The 21,451-nt window shown below is 39.9% G+C and overlaps 1 protein-coding gene across 4 annotated transcripts in view; it reads right to left on the bottom strand.

Annotated features, from left to right (window-relative positions):
• NT5C2 (5'-nucleotidase, cytosolic II) overlaps window positions 1-21,451 on the bottom strand; it is a 128,901-nt gene that overhangs the window by 63,345 nt on the left and 44,105 nt on the right. For 2 of the 4 annotated variants that reach the window (XM_012770303.3, XM_012770323.2), the window contains exon 1: window positions 14,219-14,294. The exons of 1 other annotated variant lie outside the window; for it this stretch is intronic. The gene's annotated coding sequence lies outside the window, so the exon portion shown is untranslated. Of the gene's footprint in view, window positions 1-6,132; window positions 6,203-14,218; window positions 14,295-21,451 lie in introns of those variants that run through there. One more of the 4 variants, XM_012770318.3, reaches the window with a different exon arrangement.

Below are 21,451 nucleotides of genomic sequence, written 5' to 3'. Positions count from 1 at the left end.
TAAATTATGTAAATTTAGAAAAATAATTCCGTATGGTCATTTCTACCCAGAAATATCACATATACTCCCAAATATAATAAATAAGCATAGCTGCCAATAATTGCTAACTATAATCCTAGATTCTAGAAAAGGCACTGAGATACAGGTTTGTAAAACTATATAATTTTAAGTAAATACAAATTTTTAAAATATGTGTAGTAAGCAACTTTTTTTTTTTCTTAGACAGAGTCTCGCTTTGTTGCCCAGGCTAGAGTGAGTACCGTGGCTGCAACCTAGCTCACAGCAACCTCAAACTCCTGGGCTCAAGCAATCCTACTGCTTTAGCCTCCGTAGTAGCTGGCACTACAGGCATGCCATGCCTGGCTAACTTTTTCTATATATATTAGTTGGCCAATTAATTTCTTTCTATTTATGGTAGAGACAGGTCTCACTCTTGCTCAGGCTGGTTTTGAACTCCTGCCCTCGAGCAATCCGCCCGCCTCGGCCTCCCAGAGTGCTAGGATTACAGGCGTGAGCCACTGCACCCAGACCCCAATTAATTTCTTTCTATTTTTAGTTGAGACAGGGTCTCTCTCTTGCTCAGACTGTTTTCAAACTCCTGACCTTGAGCAATCCTCCCGCCTCAGCCTCCCAGAGTGCTAGGATTACAGGTGTGAGCCACTGTGCCTGGACAGAGCCCAGTAGTTTGAGGATGCTGTGAGTTAGGCTGACATCATGGCACTCTGGCCCGGGCAACAGAGGAAACTCTCTCTTAACAAAAAAAAAAGAATTTGGAAGACAAACTACCTGAGTTCAAGCTTTATTATAAACCTACACAATCAAAACACTGTGGTGTTTTGGACAAATAGTGTAAGGACAAATAGATCAACAGAACAGAGAATCCAAAGATAGGCATAAACATATATATTCTATTGACAAAAGTACAAAGGCAATTTAGTCGAGAAAAAATAATCCTTTCAATAAATGGTGCTGAAACAACTACTGTGTTTCCCCGAAAATAAGACAGAGTCTTATATTTATTTTTCCTCAAGACGACACCCTACGGCTTATTTTCAGGGGATGTGTTATTTTCCCCTCAAAGCCTCAGCTTGCAGCACGCACAGGATGGCCGGGACCTGACAAGGGGAGCCGACTTTGTTGGTGGGGCTGCCAGCACCTTTCGGTCACCTCTGGGATAGTAGCTGTCACGATGGGGCAGATGAGAAGGGCTGCTCTTCTTTACAGCTCCGTGAGGAAATGCATGGATTGTGCAGGTAAGCTGCATAGCCACGCCCATCACTAGGTCTTATTTTCGGGGTAGGGCTTATATTGCGCAAATGCTTAGAAATCCTGCTAAGGCTTATTTTATGGGTAGGTCGTATTTTCGGGGAAACACCGTAGCTCTTCATTTGTAGAAAAATGAACTTAATCCACAGCTCTCACCATACACAAAATGTAATTAAAAATGGATCACAGACCTAAATGTAAAATCTAAAACTATAAACTTCTTTTTTTTTTTTTTTTTTTTTTTTTTTTGAGACAGAGTCTCACTTTGTTGTCCAGGCTAGAGTGAGTGCCGTGGCGTCAGCCTAGCTCACAGCAACCTCAAACTCCTGGGCTCCAGGGATCCTCCTGCCTCAGCCTCCCGAGTAGCTGGGACTACAGGCATGCGCCACCATGCCCGGCTTATTTTTTTATATATATATATCAGTTGGCCAATTAATTTCTTTCTATTTATAGTAGAGACGGGGTCTCGCTCTTGCTCAGGCTGGTTTTGAACTCCTGACCTTGAGCAATCCGCCCGCCTCGGCCTCCCAAGAGCTAGGATTACAGGCGTGAGCCACAGCGCCCGGCCTAAAACTATAAACTTCTTAAAGAACACAGAGAAGAAAATCTTTGTGAACTTTGGGTTAGTTAAAATTTCTAAGATCTGATATCAAAAGCGCAATCAATAAAAAAAGTTGATAAATTAGATTTTATCCAAATTTAAAACTTTTGTTCTTCAAAAACAGTTAAGAAAATTAAGACAAGCTACAACAAGAGACAAATTCCCAGCCTTATGGAGCTTATGTTTTAGTGGAGGAGTCAAACAATTACCAATTATATAATATGATGTCAGGTAGTGATAAGTAATATATGGTATAAGATAATATAAGGTAGTGATAAGTAATATATGGTATAAGATAAATAAGGCAAGGAAATAAAGAATGACAGTAGTCACATGATAGATAGGAAAACCATGGAAGGCCTCTATGCGCAGACAATATTTGTTCACCAAGTAAAGAAAGAGAGTGATTTATAAAACCAAACAAACAAAACAACCTACCACAAGGTTGGCATTTATAAGTCATGTTAATCTGTTTTACATATTACAGGCACATGAGTGATATAAAATATTTAAAATGTCTTATTCCCTTAGGAAGTTTAAATATTGTCTCTGCATCTTGTCTATATACTTGTTATCGGTCTCTCTTCATGGCTAGCAGAGAATTAAAAAAACTAAATTGTATTTACATATTGTGTTTCCATTAAAATGTTTTCTCTCTTCTATTGGAAGGAAAAAAACAAACTAGTTTTGGGGAAAATATTTGCAAATCACTTATCTGACAAAAGGACTTACATCCAGACTATATAAAGAGCTCTCAAAATAAGACAATCCAATTTAAGGCAAATGATCCAATTACAATATAGGCAAAAGATGTGCACAGATTCCTCACCAAAGAAGATATACAAATGGCAAATAAGCACATGAAATGATGTTCAACATCACTTGTCAAATTACAAATACAATGAGATACCACTACATACCTATTAAAATTAAAAAGACCATGTCAGAACCAGGCTGCTGTGGCTCATGCCTATAATCCTAACACTCTGGGAGGCTAAGGTGGGAGGATTGCTTAAGGCCAGGAGTTCAAGACTAGCCTAAGAGTAAGACCCTGTCTCTACAAAAAATAGAAAAAATTGGCCAGGCATAGTGGCAAAAGCCTGTAGTACCAGCTACTTGGGAGGCCGAGGCAGGAGGATCTCTTGAGTCCAAGAGTTTGAGATTGCAGTGAGCTATGATGACTCCACTGTACTCCAGCTGGGGTGACAGAGCAAGACTGTCTCAAAAAAAAAAAAAAAAAAGACAAAGTCAGCCAGGCTTTGTGGCTCACGCCTGTAATCCTAGCACTCTGGGAGGCTGAGGCTGGTGGACTGTTCCAGGTCAGCAGTTCAAAACCAGCCTGAGCAAGAGCGAGATCCCATCTCTACTATAAATACAAAGAAATTAATTGGCCAACTAATATATATAGAAAAAATTAGCCAGGCATGGTGGCGCATGCCTGTAGTCCCAGCTCCTCGAGAGGCTGAGGCAGGAGGATTGCTTAAGCCCAGGAGTTTGAGGTTGCTATGAGCTAGGCTGACGCCAGGGCACTCACTCTAGCCTGGGTAACAAAGCAAGACTCTGTCTCAAAAAAAAAACAAAAAAAAAAAACAAAGTCAAATGTTGAGAATGCAAAGTAAGCAGAATTCTGGTACACTGCTGCTGAGAATATAAAAATGGCACAAGCACTTTGGAAAACAGCTGACATTTCTTTAAAAGTTAAACACACACCTACCATGTGTCCCCAACCTTTCTACTCCTCAGTAATTATTCAAGAGAAATTAAAGCATACACAATGGCCGGGTGTAGTGGCTCATGCCTGTAATCCTAGCACTCTGGGAGGCCGAGGCCGGAGGATCGCTCAAGGTCAAGAGTTCGAAACCAGCCTGAGCAAGAGCGAGACCCTGTCTCTACTAAAAATAGAAATAAATTAATTGGACAACTAAAAATATATATAGAAAAAATTAGCCAGGCATGGTGGCTCATGCATGTAGTCCCAGCTACTCGGGAGGCTGAGGTAGGAGGATCCCCTGAGAACCCAGGAGTTTGAGGTTGCTGTGAGCTAGGCTGCCGCCATGGCACTCTAGGCCAGGTAAGAGTGAGACTCTGTCTCAAAAAAAAAAAAAAAAAATACAAATTCTAAAAATATTTCATAGGCAAAACATACACAGTTCCCTTCACCACTACCATATCCCTCCCCCAAAGAAAGGAAACCAGCTGCTCCAACAGCTCTAGGCAACTGCTAAAAACAGGAAGCAAAGAGTAACTGAAACTGTAGGTAGTAAGCCTGGTTAGCAATCTGCAGTGAATAGTCTTTCCTTCTAAATAGTGTGCCAATAAAATGCTGATGGTCACATGCAGTAAGACCACTATTTTAAAACTACAATCAAAGGAAATTCTGTCCTTTGTAACCCATAACATAAAGTTCAGAAAACTCCAAGAATTATGGTGTACTACAATAATATTCGTGCCCAAATGGATAAAAGTATGTAAACAGCAGTCAGAATTTATTTCCATGATAGTTCTGCATTAAGACAAAATGCCATACTGCCAGAGTTACACCTTGGCAAAGGCTCTTTTACAAAGCCATTTTATTTTATATTTTTTACTTTTTTTTTTTTTTAATTTTTCACTGGCTCCACCCTCATGACTTACACAAGCCATTTTAAATGTCTGTTTCAAGTCATGTCAGTAAATTTCTTGGAAAGAAGCTAGGAGCACTTTACCAGTATGTAGCACAGGTGCATTAGGCAGTGTTTGACACATGGCAGTTTGAATCAAATACTTGTTTACCAATGGAATAAGTATGTCAATATAAATAGGGAAACAATAGTATGAACAATCAGTGTTTTATTACTTCACTGGAATTTTTTTATTTTGTATTTAAAACATAAAACTTGGGAATGTATAAGTTTTATAATCAACCACTCATTCTAAGAATACTGTTCTAAGATGTAAATGGAAAGGATAATTTTGAATAATTTCAAATTTTCTCACCAGCCTGAAATTTATTTTGGTCATCATAAATACAACTTTCATTGCATATTACATATATTAGTTTACTTTATGGAAAAAGAAAAGTTAAAGGTATATCCTCTGTATGCCTCGTATTGTGCTAAGCAGTCACATTTTATATAAACATGTAGCCCTTGATAACCCTAATCTTTACAGATGAGCAAGTAAACCCAAGGAAGTATAATGCTTAGCCGGTTGGTTTTACCATTTTATTATGGTTAAGAGTCCCCTCCACAACACGGCCACAAACCAACGAACTTACAAATACATTCCCTTAAAAACAAGGGAGGTCAGATGCACATTTACTTTAAGCCATCTACCAATACTGCTGAAAAACGAAATTCTCTTATCTGTAGCTAATAGTGTCACATATAACTCAAAGAATAGTACTGTGAAATAAACTATATCTGTTAAAGTATTTTTGTAACCTTTACTCCTCATCATAAAAGTATATGGAAGGAAACATATATATATATATATATATATATATATATATATATATATATATATATATATATATATATAATAGTTTAAGATGGAAGAAAATCAATTTTCCAGAAAAGATTCCTTAAAACTGTGTTTAAATTGCATTAAATGTTTTATTACCCTCTCATCTTTTAAATAGTTCATGATGAACATTTTGTTCATTTTTCACTTCGTTATTTTCAGAGTTCTTCATATCATTTGCCCCAATTCCTGTCAAAGGCTAATTAACACTCACAGTTTGCACACCAAAGAGATGCAGAGGGTACTGAATTGCAGCTAAAAAACTGCACTTACCTACCCACACATATCAGTTATCACTCAATCCTCTTACTCTGCTTTACTTTTTTTTGCACTTACACTTTCAGATATATTTGACAGTTTGCATTCTGTCAGTCCCTCTCTAAAATTTAAGTTCCATGAGGGTAAAGCCTGTTCTATTTGCTGCTGTATCCCCAGAATCTTGCACCGCAGACTTTATACATACTGACAGAAATAAATGAACCACTAAACCTCTACACATGGAGCTCTTTGCTTTTCAGAAGCTAAATTCTGTGAAAGCCTGGAAATGCAAGAATATTGCACAAGTTCCTTTTAATGCTCTAAATGAATCTTTGTGAAATCCTACTCTTGATTCACAAATGTGTAAGATTCTTGGCTTGATTAATGTAATAATATTTTGCTAACATTTCAACATCAGGCCTGGCCTGGGAACAAATGGTTCCTTGTTCTCTGATGAAAAATAACAAAGTTGAGAAAAGATCTCCTCAAGTGAAAAAATGCAGTACCTGTTGCCTTGACAATTTGTTTTTCTTCTTTAAGCAACAATGTGCTCTTATCTGTAGTCTGAAGTTGTAACTGGAAAATACAAATTTATTTCATGTTTCTAAAGTGTTGAAAATATACAAAAAGACTTGAATTTTGTTATGTTCTCATAAACATTCTATTGCTACTACTCTGCCATATCATGCAGAATGCTATATATATGTTCTACATCAGCTCATTAAGGTTGCTTCTAACTGAATGTTTTGAATAATACTAGACCTTCAATGATTACTGACACAAAGGAACAAGAGAGCATGTAAAAAAAAAACATTTTAAAAGATTGGGCTCTTTCTTCAAAACATTGCTATAATTAACTGAGGTCTTTAAAACATAAGGTATAAACAAAGCTGTACAATTTTTACATTCAGTCAATATCTAATACTTTGCACCTTAAATAATGAACCCTGGATAATAAATAAAAAAGTAAAAATTTTGCATTATTTCAAAAAGAACTCATTCTCTTACCAATCAGCTCCTGCTCACTACCCAACTTTGTTTTGGCTCTTTCTGCTTATAAAATAAAAAGATAAAAAATCAGAAAGGCAGAAATAATCACCACAGTATTTCTACCTTTTTGTAGACTAAGGTTTAGTCCACTTAGTAAAAATTCAGAGATATGCATGATTCCAATATCTTAATAATGCTAACATTAATAATGGTTAACATTCATTGAGTGCTATTTTTCATGTATGATTCTAAGCACTACAGTACACATTTTCACAACAACCTATGAATTAAGTACTATTATCCTGACTTTTTGTTTTTTTATTTTTTGAGTTTTTAATTTCTATTTTTATCTTTATTTCTCTATTCATCACTATACTAATAAGGATATTACCCTCATTTTACAAAGAAGGAAAAAGGACAAAGAAGTTAAATAATTTGGCTGAAGACACAGAATTATACTTGTGGTTAAGAGTGCAGAAGACTCTGGAGCCACAATGCTGGGTTTCAAAGATTGTCTGCAACATCAACTAGCTCGTGACCAAGTAAATTATATAATCACTTCAGTTTCCACTCCAAAATGGGCAGAATTAGAAAAAGGATTCAATGCATTAATAGGTATAAGGTGCTAAGAACACTGACTAATACAGAAAGTGCTTAATAAATTGTTTATAATGTTAAAACCCACAATGTTTTAATACTTGAAACTTCTGCACAACATAGTATTATACTTTATGTCTAGAGGAATGTATAGTAGGTTTCTACTTGGAGTCAAAACTTCAGAGTGCCCATCATGTGCCAGCGGCTAAAAATTTCACACATTTTTTCATGTCAATTAAAGCATCTTAAATCCAATCTCCTATCTATGTTTCTTTTTCCTGAAAGCTCTTAGATCTACATAGAAATATTTCAAGAATCATTTCATCAAACCTACTTCAAAAGTAAACCAGCAATTCAAGACTTAAAAAAATGACATTTACTAACTTCATATTTATGAAAGATACTAATGCTTACTTTCCAAGTTACAGCTTGGTCTTATTTACACTGCACTATACCAAATTCTTACGCATGTAACTTAAAGTTATTATAGTTTTAATACAGAATGTTTGTGCTATTTCAACCTACACATTATTCTAGCTGGCTTACATAGCTCTAAAACAAATTAGATAGAGATAACCACAAACTAGATAGAGATTCTAACATGACTTTAGGTTAAAAAAGTTGGCAATGTTTCTCAAGGCTAAATAGTCAAATACATGTAATACTCATCTGGCAAATTAGACAAAATAATGCAGAATGGCAGAAATCTGTAGTTAGTGTAAACTGTAATATACTGGGCTATAAGGACAATGGACACCTTCCAGCTTCTGTTTTCTGCTTGCTTGCTAACCACAAGGCATTATGAGTACATTATGGGATGCAGAGGAAAAAGACAAAGAACGCAGAAACCGGAGTCTCTCAGCTAGCACCCGGAACAGGTTAGAACCTATCAGAGGCAGGATGAAGTAAGAATCACTGTGGGGGCTGATGCATGATCAGTGTGTAAACAACTTTGCTATAAAAAGGTCACTAGCACACAAAAGGGGGGGGGTCCCTGCCTGAGGAAGAGGCCACTGCGCTGGCACTCTGGAGGCTCGGACCCTAAATCGAGCTAGACAATAAAGCTCCTTTTGATAATTACAGCCTCGGTGACTATGTCTCTCTGTCCTGCGGCCCTGCGAATCTCGAATGTAACAAAACTATATACAGGGCCGGGCGCTGTGGCTCACGCCTGTAATCCTAGCTCTTGGGAGGCCGAGGCGGGCGGATTGCTCAAGGTCAGGAGTTCAAAACCAGCCTGAGCAAGAGCGAGACCCCGTCTCTACTATAAATAGAAAGAAATTAATTGGCCAACTGATATATATATAAAAAATTAGCCGGGCATGGTGGCGCATGCCTGTAGTCCCAGCTACCCGGGAGGCTGAGGCAGAAGGATCACTCGAGCCCAGGAGTTTGAGGTTGCTGTGAGCTAGGCTGACGCCACGGCACTCACTCTAGCCTGGACAACAAAGTGAGACTCTGTCTCAAAAAAAAAAAAAAAAAAAAAAACTATATACAGTTAAATAATTCTAAGATTTCATATTCTAGAATATTCTGAACCAAAGTTAAAGCATAAGAAAAACTTGTCCTGGGCTGGGAACGGTGGCTCACACCTGTAATCCTAGCACTCTGGTAGGCCAAGGCGGGAGGATCACTCAAGGTCAGAAGTTCCAGACCAGCCTGAACAAGAATGAGACCCCATCTCTACTAAAAATAGAAAGAAATTGGCTGGGCGCGGTGGCTCATGCCTGTAATCCTAGCACTCTGGGAGGCTGAGGCGGTTGGATCACTTGAGGTCAGGAGTTCGAAACCAGCCTGAGCAAAAGCAAGACCCCGTCTCTACTATAAATAGAAAGAAATTAATTGGCCAACCAATATATATAGAAAAAATTAGCCGGGCATGGTGGCACATGCCTGTAGTCCCAGCTACTCGGGAGGCTGAGGCAGTAGGATCGCTTGAGCCCAGGAGTTTGAGGTTGCTGTGAGCTAGGCTGACGCCACGGCATTCACTGTAGCCTGGGTGACAAAGCGAGACTCTGTCTCAAAAAATAAAAAAAAAAAGAAATTAGTTGGCCAACTAAAACTATATATAAAAAATTAGCCAGGCATTGGTGGCACATGCCTGTAGTCCCAGCTACTCGGGAGGCTGAGGCAGGAGGATTTGCTTAAGCCCAGGAGTTGGAGGTTGCTGTGAGCTAGGCTGACGCCATGCACTCTAGCCCAGGCAACAGAGTGAGACTCTGTCTCAAAAAAGAAAAAACTTGTCCTGTCTTTATGAATTTACAGAGGATAATTTTATGACAAACACAATGGTAGAAAAAGAATGTGTAACACAAATTCTAATTGAATACCATATTAAAGATAAACCATGCAGAAAAAATAAATATTGTCATCATGTACACTGGCACATTGAGGAGATATGTGGAACACCATTAACTGAGGATGAATTAGTATAAAGTATAAGCAAAGAGAGCTACAAACCAATGATGGAAAAGCAAACAAGCCAACAGAAAAATGAAGTGTATAACTAGGCAATTTACAGAAAAGGCAACCTATATGAATAATAAATGGATGTGAAGAGGCTCAACTTCACTAATAATCAGGAAAAAGCAAATCAAAACCCATCAGATTGGCAAAAAATATTAAAGTCTGATAGTATCAAATGTTTGTAAAGATATGGCAAAATGGAAACTCCCATAACCTGCTGATGGGTATTTTGTATTTATTATTTTGGAAAGTAATCTGGCATTATCTAATAAGATTGAAGATGCTCATATCCTACAACCTAATAATTCCCTAGGCTTAAAATTCTCTCACACATGTAAACAAGGTAACACATCCAAGAATGTTTAATACAGCACTGTTAATAGCAAAAAAGTCAGAAAAACCTAAATATCCATAAAAAAAACTGTGGTTTATTCATATAATGGAATACAGCAATAAATGAATAAACTAAAGATACATCAACACAGATATATATCAAAAGCAATACTGAACAAAAAAGCATGTTACAGAATCACATGTATCTTAAGCAAAAGTATGTAATTTTGTGGATACATGTTAATAAAAGTATAAAATATAATGGGAACGATAATTACTAAACTGATGACAGAGAGAGGGGAGAAGGGAAGATAGGAATAAGATCATCAAAGATTTATACCAGCTTCAGTTTTATCTTTAATGTTTATAAAGAGAGACCACACAATTAGAAAATGGTAATAAATAAATGATAGTCTTAACTATAAAGATTTGAAAAAGGTGTGTATTAGATATATAAAATGGTATTTTTTTGGTATGTTTGAAATATTTCATAGTATTTTAAGACAAATTTAAATTAAAACATTAAAGAAACTCCATTAAACCAGTACGTTTTTCTTATTTATTAAATTTTTTGAGACAGAGTCTCACTTTCTTGCCCGAGCTAGAGTGGCATCAGCCTAGCTCACAGCAACCTCAAACTCCTGGGCTCAACCAATCCTCCTACCTCAACCTCCCAAGTAGCTGGGACTACAGGCATGTGCCACCATGCCCGGCAAATTTTTTATATATATTATTAGTTGGCTAATTAATTTCTTTCTATTTTTAGTAGAGATGGGGTCTCGCTCTTGCTCAGGCTGGTCTTAAACTCCTAAGCTCAAACAATCTGCCCGCCTCAGCCTCCCAGAGTGCTAGGATTACAGGCATGAGCCACTGCGCCCGGCCTAAAGCAGTAAGTTTTTAAAAATATATATCATACTGAACAATTGTAAGCAAAACACACTCTAATACCCAACAAGCTTACTGATTTTTTTTAAAAGCCATTAAGTCTCAGGTACAGATTTCAGTCTTCTCTTTGCAAGCAGACCATGACTAACATGCAGGATGCAGCCTGTTTCACCTCACTTTCTTTTTTCAAGATGGCGCCTCCTTCTGTTGCCCAGGCTGAAGTGCAGTGGCCCAATCATAGCTGACTGTAACCTCAAATTCCTGGGCTCAAGCAATCCTCCTACCTTGGCCTCCCAAACTGCTGGGATTATAGGCATGAGCTGCCAAGCCAACCCTCACCTCACACTATTGGTAATGCTTCCCAACCAAGAGAGACATACAAAAGGTTAAGAACAAATGGCTCTTCATTGTTCAAATCAATTTAATCTTTCTGATCCTGTATTTAGCCTAAAAAGGGGGTTTTACTACCCTGCTGGCAATTTTGGTATTTTTATTGGTTTGCTGCTAAAGTTGTTTTCTATGAATAGCCACTGCAAACACTGGCAACCAATCATAGAATGCAATCAAATTTCAATCAGTAAAATGTCATGTAAGCTCACTTGGTCAATTAGTAAAGACCATGGCACTCAGTAACAATTTGCTACCAACTTCCTTAATTAACTTTTTCAGGTCTGAACCTAAAAAACCAAATCAAATAAAAAACACCAACAAGGCCGGGCCCACGCCTGTAATCCTAGCACTCTGGGAGGCCAAGCCCGGCGGATTGCTGGAGGTCAGGAGTTCAAAACCAGCCTGAGCGAGACACACACCCCCCACCCCCGTCTCTACTATAAATTAACTGGCCAACTAATATATATAGAAAAAATTAGCCGGGCATGGTGGCACATGCCTGTAGTCTCAGCTACTCAGGAGGCTGAGGCAGCAGGATTGCTTGAGCCCAGGAATTGAGGTTGCTGTGAGCTAGGCTAACGCCACAGCACTCACTCTAGCCTGGGCAACAAAGTGAGACTCTCTCTCTAAAAAAAAAAAAAAAAAAACCACCAACTACTTATTAAAAAGGGGTTATTTTACTTCATTCATTCTACTCTATCCATGTTGTACATCTTGTAAACAATTTACCAGAATTTCTCTTTCCAGCTTTATCTCATAATATACTGCTTATCAAACCCTTTGTTTTAGTGATAGCAATCTATTCAACATATCCTCCATATATACATTTTAGCATCTTCTCCCTACTCTCAAGTGTCACTTTCTCTACCTTTTTTCTGATTTCATAAAGCTACAGTAATCTCTCTCCACTCTGAGCCAAAAAATATGTAACATTTATAGAGAACTTAATGTGTGCTAATACTGCTTCAATGAAATTACTCTATTTAATCCATACAACCCTGTGAAATTTGTTCTATTTTTCCCTTTTCAAGGTGAGAGAAACTGAGTGAGGCTCTAAGGTTAATTAAGTTCTCCAAGGTTGCATAGGTTGCATAATGGTAAGTAGCAAGCCAGGTCTCAAACCCAGACTACAAAATCCAGGCCCTTAGACATATGCAATGTTGTCCCCTGGTTGAAAGTATGACTGCCTTTATTGCTCACAGGTCACTTAACATACCCCTTGTGATATTTACCATTTTGTGTTAGATGTCATCTAAAAAGCTCAAAATATTACAACATTCATTCAACAAAAAATGACTGAGAGCCTGTGTACCAGGCATTGTTGACTACTGGGCTTACATAAAGGCATGTTAAAGAGCATCTACAAATGAAGAGTAGATGGATTCTCTAGGTACATAGTCATCCTAGAAATGTGGGTAAGTGCAAAATTCAAAGTAATATGTACATAGCAATTATAACTAGATAAAAATGCACATTTATATAAAAATTTAATAGCACACAGTCATAAATAACATGATAAAGTTGCGGTGTTTTGTGTTTTTCTTTAACTATTTTGTTGAATTAAGCTTTTTAGCTAGAGAATAAGCAATAAAAATACTTTAAAAATAAACATGTTTTCTGTACTCCTTTCTTTTCCCATAAAACAGTAGAAATAGCCTAGAGACGGATTAATGAACGCCCCTCCACTTAACATTCCACTGTAATTTCTAATTTGGCTTTCTTGAAGACGACCTGATGTCTTCTAGTTATGGCTGGCAGGTGCTATGAGTACCTGCCAGATTTATACTATCTGTATAAATCTTCCTATAATCACAGACTTCAGGAAACTTGTAGCTGATTTGTACATTTTCATACTATGGCATCAAATCTTAGAACTGAATGGAACCCTGCAGAACACCTCCTTCAGCTCAAACAAGTACAGCTCAGTCAGAAAGAACCTATCCGCACCCGGGAGCGAGCACGCACAAACACACCCCTATGACGGTGACTAGCCATTTCGGAGCACTGTACTTCAGAGCACAGCCCTCAAACATAACGGCCCTAAAGCTGAAAGCTCTGGAAAACAATAAATCAGACACCAACTTCTAACTACTGATTTTAAAAGCTGTGGCCTGCCAGAGTCGAATCCCCCAAAACGCTATTCTTACAACTCTGCTCAGGCCTCAGATCTGCATCTCGATGGGGGAGGGGGGGAGGGCAGGAAAAGGATGAGGCCGCCACCAAAAAACGGCTGACCCCCTGAGTGGTAGCTATCCGGAAATAACGCTTGTTTTGTGTGACGGCTTGCAATTCGATGTGACCTTTCCAGGAAGTGCCGCACACAAAACAGGCGTGTGGACTATCAAGCTGGCAGTTTCTCGTGGTCTTGCGAAAACGCTGCCAACCTCGCACCCTACCACAGAGGCCCGCCAATTCCCTGGGGGCGACCGCGAAAGCGCAGGGGGCGGGGACGCCAAGAGGGGACGAAAGGATGGCTTCGGGGTCAGCTAGGGACAGCCCGGGATCAGTCGGGGGAAAAAAAGCAGAACGGAGTAAAGGGCTTCCACCAACTTGAGAGAAGGGGGGAAGGAGCGGAACGCGGCGAGGTGGGCTCTGAGGCGGGGAAGGGCCGCGCTCCGAGGGCAAGGCGGGGTCCCAGCGAGTCTACGGGAACAATGGCGCGAGCATGACGTGGGCCGGGGGCGTCGCCGCGGCGCGAGGAAGGGGCTGGGGGAGAGGGCCGCACTGGGTGGGGGGCGTGTGGCGTCCGCAGGCGCGCGGGCGGGGCTCGGCCTAAGGAGAGGGGTCTGAGGGGGACCTCGGCTGGAGGCCGGGCTGGAGGCAGCAGCTTCTGCCCGGGGGTCGCGCGCTCAGCCGCGCACCCTCCCTCGCTCGTGGCTCGCTCGTCCGCCCGCTCCTTCCCCGCCCGCCCGCGGGTCCTGCCGCACTCACCGACCCAGCCGCACGGCAACAATCGCAGCGCGCAACTGCCGCAGCCGCCGGGGCGCGCGCCCAACCCGCCCCCGCCGCCCGGGCGCCGCCCCCAGCTCGCGCTGGCCAGGGACCGGCGCGCTGTTCCGTCCCCCAGCTCCGCCGCAGAACCTGGCGACTGCAACGTTTCCAGACTGCACCGAGTCTGTGCCTCACGCGGGTCTAGGGATCTTCAAACGACAGAACAGCGGTTGTTGCTGAGCTGTGGGGTGACGCACATTGACAACCCTTCCAAATCCTTTCGCTTTCTATCCCTTGACATCCTGCCTGCGCCCCTCAGCAGGCCCCTGGGCTACCCCCTCCACTGCCTCTTGGCCTACTGTCTAGGAAGCTTTCCCTTAGGGGAAGAGGGCATCCTTTTCCCCAGTCACAGAATCTTTTGTCAAATGGACCTCAAGCCCCCTCTGGTCCAGACCCCCTTAATAGCACACCTGAATCCCCTTGGTGACTAAAAGCGCCAGCTTAGAATTTTGTTAGAACCCTTGGAATCCCAGTTCCACCACTTACAAATTGTGTGCCCTTGGGCAAGGTACCACCTATGCCCAGTTCCCTCTTCTATAAGATAGGGATAGGAAACAAGAGCACCTACATCAAAGGGTGCTGACAGGATGAAATAAGATAATATAGGTAAGGCCTCAGCACAGTCCTGGCACACAGTAGGCACTCAATAAATGTTAGCTGTTATATTGATACCTCACCACCACCAACTTGCCATGGCAGGAAGATGACTCAAAGACAGACAGCCCACTATTTCCAGAGCACTGCATTCCTTGGTACTGGCAGCTCTGACCAGTTAGAAATTGTGTCTGAACTTCCACTATCAGGACCCAAGTTCTACACCTTGGAGCTTGAAAAAACAAACAGATATAACCTCTCTTAGAACTCTGACTTTTCAGATACCTGACTTCTGTCATATCTGTCTAAGGTCTTTTCTTATTCCAGATCAGTATCTCCCATTCTTTCCATTGTTCCTCCTTTACTCTGGTTTTGATGGTCTTTATCCTTCTCCTCATGCAACTGGTGGATCTGATTGTGATTCCTTTAGAATATATGTTCCAAGCCTGAACCAAATGTTTGTGGTACCATCAGAGCAAAGCAAGACTATAGCTTCTACCCTTGTAGGACCTAGTGCCTTGAACTCATGTAATAAAGTTCTTGGCACCCACACTATTGACTCATATTGAACTTGCAGTCAACCAGAAACCTCCAGGCCTTTTTAATATGTCCTCTGTTGAGCACTTCTACCCGCTGTTGTGTTTTTCTGTTTGTTTGGGGTTTTTTTAAATTTTTTAATAATTTTTTATTAATTTTTATTTTTTTAAATATATTTTTAGTTGGCCAATTAATTTCTTTCTATTTCTAGTAGAGACAGGGTCTCGCTCTTGCTCAGGCTGGTTTCGAACTCCTGACCTTGAGCAATCCACCTGCCTTGGCTCAGCCTCCCAGAGTACTAGGATTACAGGCGAGCCACCACACCTGGCCCTTTCTGTTTTTTTTGAGACAGAGTCTTGCTCTGTTGCCTAGGCTAGAGTGCTGTGGCATCAGGCTAGCTCATAGCAACCTTAAACTCCTGGGCTCAAGCAATCCTCCTGCCTCAGCCTCCCGAGTAGCTGGGACTACAGGCATGTACCACCATGCTCGACTAATTTTTTCTACGTATTTTTAGTTGTGCAGCTAATTTCTTTCTATTTTTAATAGAGATGGGGCCTCACTCTTGCTCAAGCTGGTCTTGAACTCCTGACCTTGAGCAATCCTCCTACCTCAGCCCCTCCTATGTTTTTGAGCCAGCCTCAGTTCAAGTCAGCTGAAGATAGGCCTTGGGCCTCTCACCTCCTCGATTTTTAAGGGTATGTGGACAAAAGGAATAGGAGTTGAAAGTTAGCATAACACAACCTTTAAACCAAGTGCATTTGAAAAAAGGCCAGGGTTTGTGTCTCAAGACCATGGTACTGAGTGAATAACAAATAAACAGACACACAGACATGAATGTGATCTCAACTGTGCAAAAAAAAAAGTGTACATACACAAAAGACTAGAAGGAAATATGTAATTAAATATGTTAATAGTGGTTTTCTCTCAGAGATAAGATTTGGGGTGGTTTCCTTTCTTCTTTATACTTTTCCATTAATTTTCTACATTGTTTATGTTATTTTTATAATCAAGAACTTGGTTCCAAAAAAAGTCAGAGAGAAGGAATAACTTGAAAAAAAATAGAAACAACATTAAAAGAAAAATAACCGATAAGGAAAAAAATATTTGCAATCTATAAAAGACAAAGGATTTGTATCTGAAACCATAAAGGACTTGTAACAAATCAGTAAGAAAAAGACAAATAGTCCACTAGAAAAATGGACAAAGAATATAAGCAGTTCACAGAAAATGAAATGAAATACAAACTGCCAATAAACAAACAAAAAGATGCCCAACTTTACTAGTAATCAGGGAAATGGAAAATAAAACTGAGACTGGCATCAATTTTCAAGCTTCATAATATCTAAAAATTATAAACTGGCCCAGCCACTCTGTCAGAGGGCAACTGGACAACATCTATTAAGTCAATATCTCAGCCATGCCACTTCTAGTTATCTACCATGACTCCATGTGCATATGGAGATATATGCAAAGACAATCACTAGGGTATTGCTTATAATAAAGAAAATTTGGAATCAGCCTAAATGCCCACCAACAGGGGAATTGCTAAGTAAATGTAGAATACTCATATAATGAAATTTTATAGAGAATTTAAAATAAGTGATACTGATCCATATGTAGTAACATAGATATATCTCAAAGTCATATATTTTTTTTTGAGACAAGAGTTTCGCTCTGTTGCCTGGGATAGTGTGCTGTGGCATCAGTCTTAGCTCACAGCAACCTCCAACTCCTGGGCTCAAGCAATCCTTCTGCCTCAGCCTCCTGAGTAGCTGGGACTACAGGCATGTGCCATTATGCCTGGCTAACTTTTTCTATATATTTTTATTTTATTTTATTTTTAATTTTCTCTTTTTTTTATCATGTGAAGGAATCTTTGTGATCTATCTATATATTTTTAGTTGGCTAATTAATTTATTTCTATTTTTAGTAGAGACAGAGTCTCACTCTTGCTCAGGCTGGTTTTGAACTCCTGATCTTGAGCAATCCACCCGCCTCGGCCTCCCAGAGCCGCCCAGCCCCCCAAAGTCATATTTTTAAATGAAAATAGCAAGTTGCAGAATTTTACATAGTATTGATATTAAAAAAAAATTCTGCCCCCAAAGACAAAACTTCAGAGAGTTTGGGTTCAGATTTGGGTTTATCTGAGCCCAAATTGAGGTAATATTCTACAAAATACTTGACCTATACTTTTCAAAAGTGTCAAGGGTGGCCGGCGGTGGCTCATGCCTGTAATCCTAGCACTCTGGGAGGCTGATGCGGCCGATCACTCAAGGTCAGGAGTTCGAAACCAGCCTGAGCAAGAGGGAGACCCCGTCTCTACTATAAATAGAAATAAATTAATTGGCCAACTAACATATATATATAAAAAATTAGCCAGGCATAGTGGTGCATGCCTGTAGTCCCAGCTACTCGGGAGGCTGAGGCAGAAGGATTGCTTGAGCCCAGGAGTTTGAGGTTGCTGTGAGCTAGGCTGACACCATGGCACTCACTCTAGCCTCGGCAACAAAGCAAGACTCTGTCTCAAAAAAAACCAAAACAAAAAAAAAAAACCGAACAAAAGTGTCAAGGGTAATGAAAGCCAAGGAAAGACTGAGAAACTGTCATAGATTCTCCAATTCATAGATAGGATACCAAGGAAACCTGATAACTAAGTGCAATGTGATATCCTGGATGGAATCCTGGAATAGAAAAAGGACATTAGCAGAAGAACTGGTAACGTTGGAATGAAGACTGTTACTCAGTTAATAGTACATTGCACCAATGTTCACTTCTTAGTTGCACCCGGGTTATGTAAACTGTTAACAATAGGAGAGGCTGGGTGAAGGGTATGTTGAAACTTTCTGTACTATCTTTGCAATTCATCTTTAAAATTATTTTCAAATAAAAAGTTAAAACAAAACACAGACATAAATAATACCATTATTTCCTGTCATCACACATTAGCTTTATAAAAGATTTTTAACACATATGTGTAAAGTTACATGCCCAACACATGTCAGAGGTTATCTTTAAGATAAAGGACCAGGATTAGAAGTAATGTCCAAAGGGAGTATTAGCTTTAGTTTTAACGTTTTAGAAGATAAGTGTAATCATGCATTGCTTTTGTAACCAAAAATTAATTCTTTTAAATGCAAAAGAAAGCAAAAGGACAGGATGAGTTGGCCTCATGACTTTCAAGGTTAAGATAAGGAATGCCAGTTTATGAAACAACCTTCTAAGAGAGGGCTGGGACCATGAAGGGCTTGCTTGGAGTCTCTATTAGCTGAAAAGTCTGGGCCTTGCCTTGGCCAAAGAGCCCACCTCACTGAGGCCTTGGATGGCCACTCCCCAACTTCCTGCCCATGCACTCACATAGCTGTCCTATCCATCTGACCTACACTATTTCCTTGAGAATACCATAGACTCTGAGTCACCCAGAATGTGAGCAGCATTCACAGGTCACTTATCAGTTTGTCTGCTCCTTGGCAGAAGGTTTCTTCAAAAACATGCAATGAGTGTCTACTATATATGTAACATTGATCAATACAGATAAGAGTGGCTGCCTTTATGGAGGTTGCTGACTACTAGGAAGATAAACTTTAAACAAACACAAAATTGCAGTAATTGCTTTACTGCAATTTTGGGGTTTTTTGTTTTTGAGACTGAGTTTTGCTCTGTTGCTTGGGCTAGAGTGCTGTGGCATGAGCCTAGCTCACAGAAACCTCTTAACTACTGGGCTCAAGTGACCCTCCTGCCTCAGCCTCTTGAGCAGCTGGGACTACAGGCATGTGCCACCATGCCCAGCTAATTTTTCATATATATATATATATATATATTTTTTAGTTGTCCAGCTAATTTCTTTCTATTTTTTCAGTAGAGACGGGGTCTCCCTCTTGCTCAGGCAGGTCTGGAACTCCTGAGCCCAAACGATCAGCCTGCCTCGGCCTCCCAGAGTACTAGGATTACAGGCGTGAGCTACCACGCCCAGCCTTTACTACAATTTTGATAAGTGTTATGCAGGAAAAGTAAAAGATGCTCTGAAGGAGAATATAATGGGGCTAGAGCTGGAATAAGGAGAGGGTCAGGAAACATTTCCCTGAGGAAATGACATCGAAGCTGAGACTTGAAGGAGAAGTAGGACATAGGCAAAAAAAAAAAAAAAAAAAAAATGAGAGGAGGGCTTATTTGGAGGAATGAAGAATTCCTGAAAGAAGAAGCAGTAAGTATAAAGGCCCTAAAATAGATATATGAGCCTTGTGCATCTGAGGAATGATCAAAAGCCTAAAGGGATTCAGAATCAACAGAAGTTGGTGTCCTAGAAAGGAGGATAAAAAAATAATAATAATTAAAAAATAAGAAAAAATAACTTAAAAAAAAAAAGAAAAGAAACGCCTAAAGGGATAAAGTGGCAAAAAATTGTCCGAGAGGGAGGCAAGGTCAGAGCTGGCAGGGCGTCATCCTTCCTGAAGTGCAATGGAGAATGACTGAAACAGAGGGGCAGGGATCAGATTTGCAGTTTAAATGTAACCAACATCCAATTGCCTCACATAGTCGTGAAAATTAATTCCTTTCAAGCAAGCAAAAATCTCTTAGAGGCCTGCTGGAAACTTCCACTGGGTGTTTACAATGTCAGAGAGGCAAGATCAGCAACCTTTACCACAATCATTTTATTTATTGAATGCCTACCAGGTGGTAACACTGGAATTCAAATTGATCCTCCACCCCAACTTTGTTCCAGAGTTGCCGAACTGTTTAGAAAAAAACAGACATTTATGGCCAGGCGCGGTGCCTCACACCTGTAATCCTAGCACTCTGGGAGGCTGAGGCAGCCGATTGCTCAAGGTCAGGAGTTTCAGACCAGCCTGAGCAAGAGTGAGACCCTGTCTCTACTATAAATAGAAAGAAATTAATTGGACAACTAAAAATATATATATAGAAAAAATTAGCTGGGCATGGTGGCACATGCCTGTAGTCCCAACTACCCGGGAGGCTGAGGCAGGAGGATCACTTGAGCCCAGGAGTTTGAGGTTGCTGTGAGCTAGGCTGATGCCATGGCACTCTAACCTGGGCAACAGAGTGAAACTCTGTCTCAAAAAATATATAGAAAAAAATGAAATAAAATAAAAAAGAAACAGACATTTATGTAACATTACAAGCCTCATACCAGATTAGTGACCCCAAAGAGCTTCATGGATTCAGAAGAGGTGGATTCTTGAGGATATGGTTGTCAGAATCAAATACATAGAGATACCACCTCACATTTGTGGCTATAATTTAAAAAATGGAAAATAATAAGTGTTGGCAAGGATGTGGAAAAATTCAAACCCTTGTGCATTGTTGAGGGGACAGTAAAATGGTGCAAGCTGCTGTGGAAAACAGATTGGTGGTTCCTCAAAAAGTTAAACATAGAATTACCACATCACCCAGCAATTCCACTGCTAGGTAGATACCCAAAAGAATTGAAAACAGGGACTCAAACAGATACTCATACACCAATGTTCACACCAGCATTATTCACAATAGCCAATCTAAGTGTCTTACCAACACATGAATGGATAAATAAGACATGGTATATAAACACAATGGAATATTTTTCAGCCATTGAAATGAACACATACTACATCTTGGATGAACTTTGAAAACATCATGCTAAGAGAAATAAGCTAGACACAGATTATGATTACATTTATATGAAATAGCTAGAATAGACAAATTCATAGAGACAGAAAGTAGATTAGAGGTTACCAGGGGCTGGATGGAGAAAGGAAGGGAGAGTTATTGCTTAATGGTTACAGAGTTTCTGTTTGGAGTGATGAAAAAATTTTGGACATAGACAGTGGTGATGGTTGCACAACATTGTGAATGTAATGAATGCCAGTGAATGGTACACTTAAAAATGGTTACAATGGTCTCATTATTTTCAAATAGTCTGCAGCAAAAACAAAGAAACTACATTTTTGATTTTGAATAAAACAAGTTCTCAATGTTAAAAAAAAATGGTTACAATGGCAAATTTTATGTTAGATATATTTTACTACAATAAAAAATTGACTTTCAGGC

Source organism: Microcebus murinus, chromosome 14 (assembly GCF_040939455.1).
Source record: "Microcebus murinus isolate Inina chromosome 14, M.murinus_Inina_mat1.0, whole genome shotgun sequence".
In the NCBI taxonomy this organism is placed as follows: domain Eukaryota; kingdom Metazoa; phylum Chordata; class Mammalia; order Primates; family Cheirogaleidae; genus Microcebus; species Microcebus murinus.
Note: the sequence above shows the minus strand (reverse complement) of the source record. Positions and strands in the feature narration are given on the sequence as shown.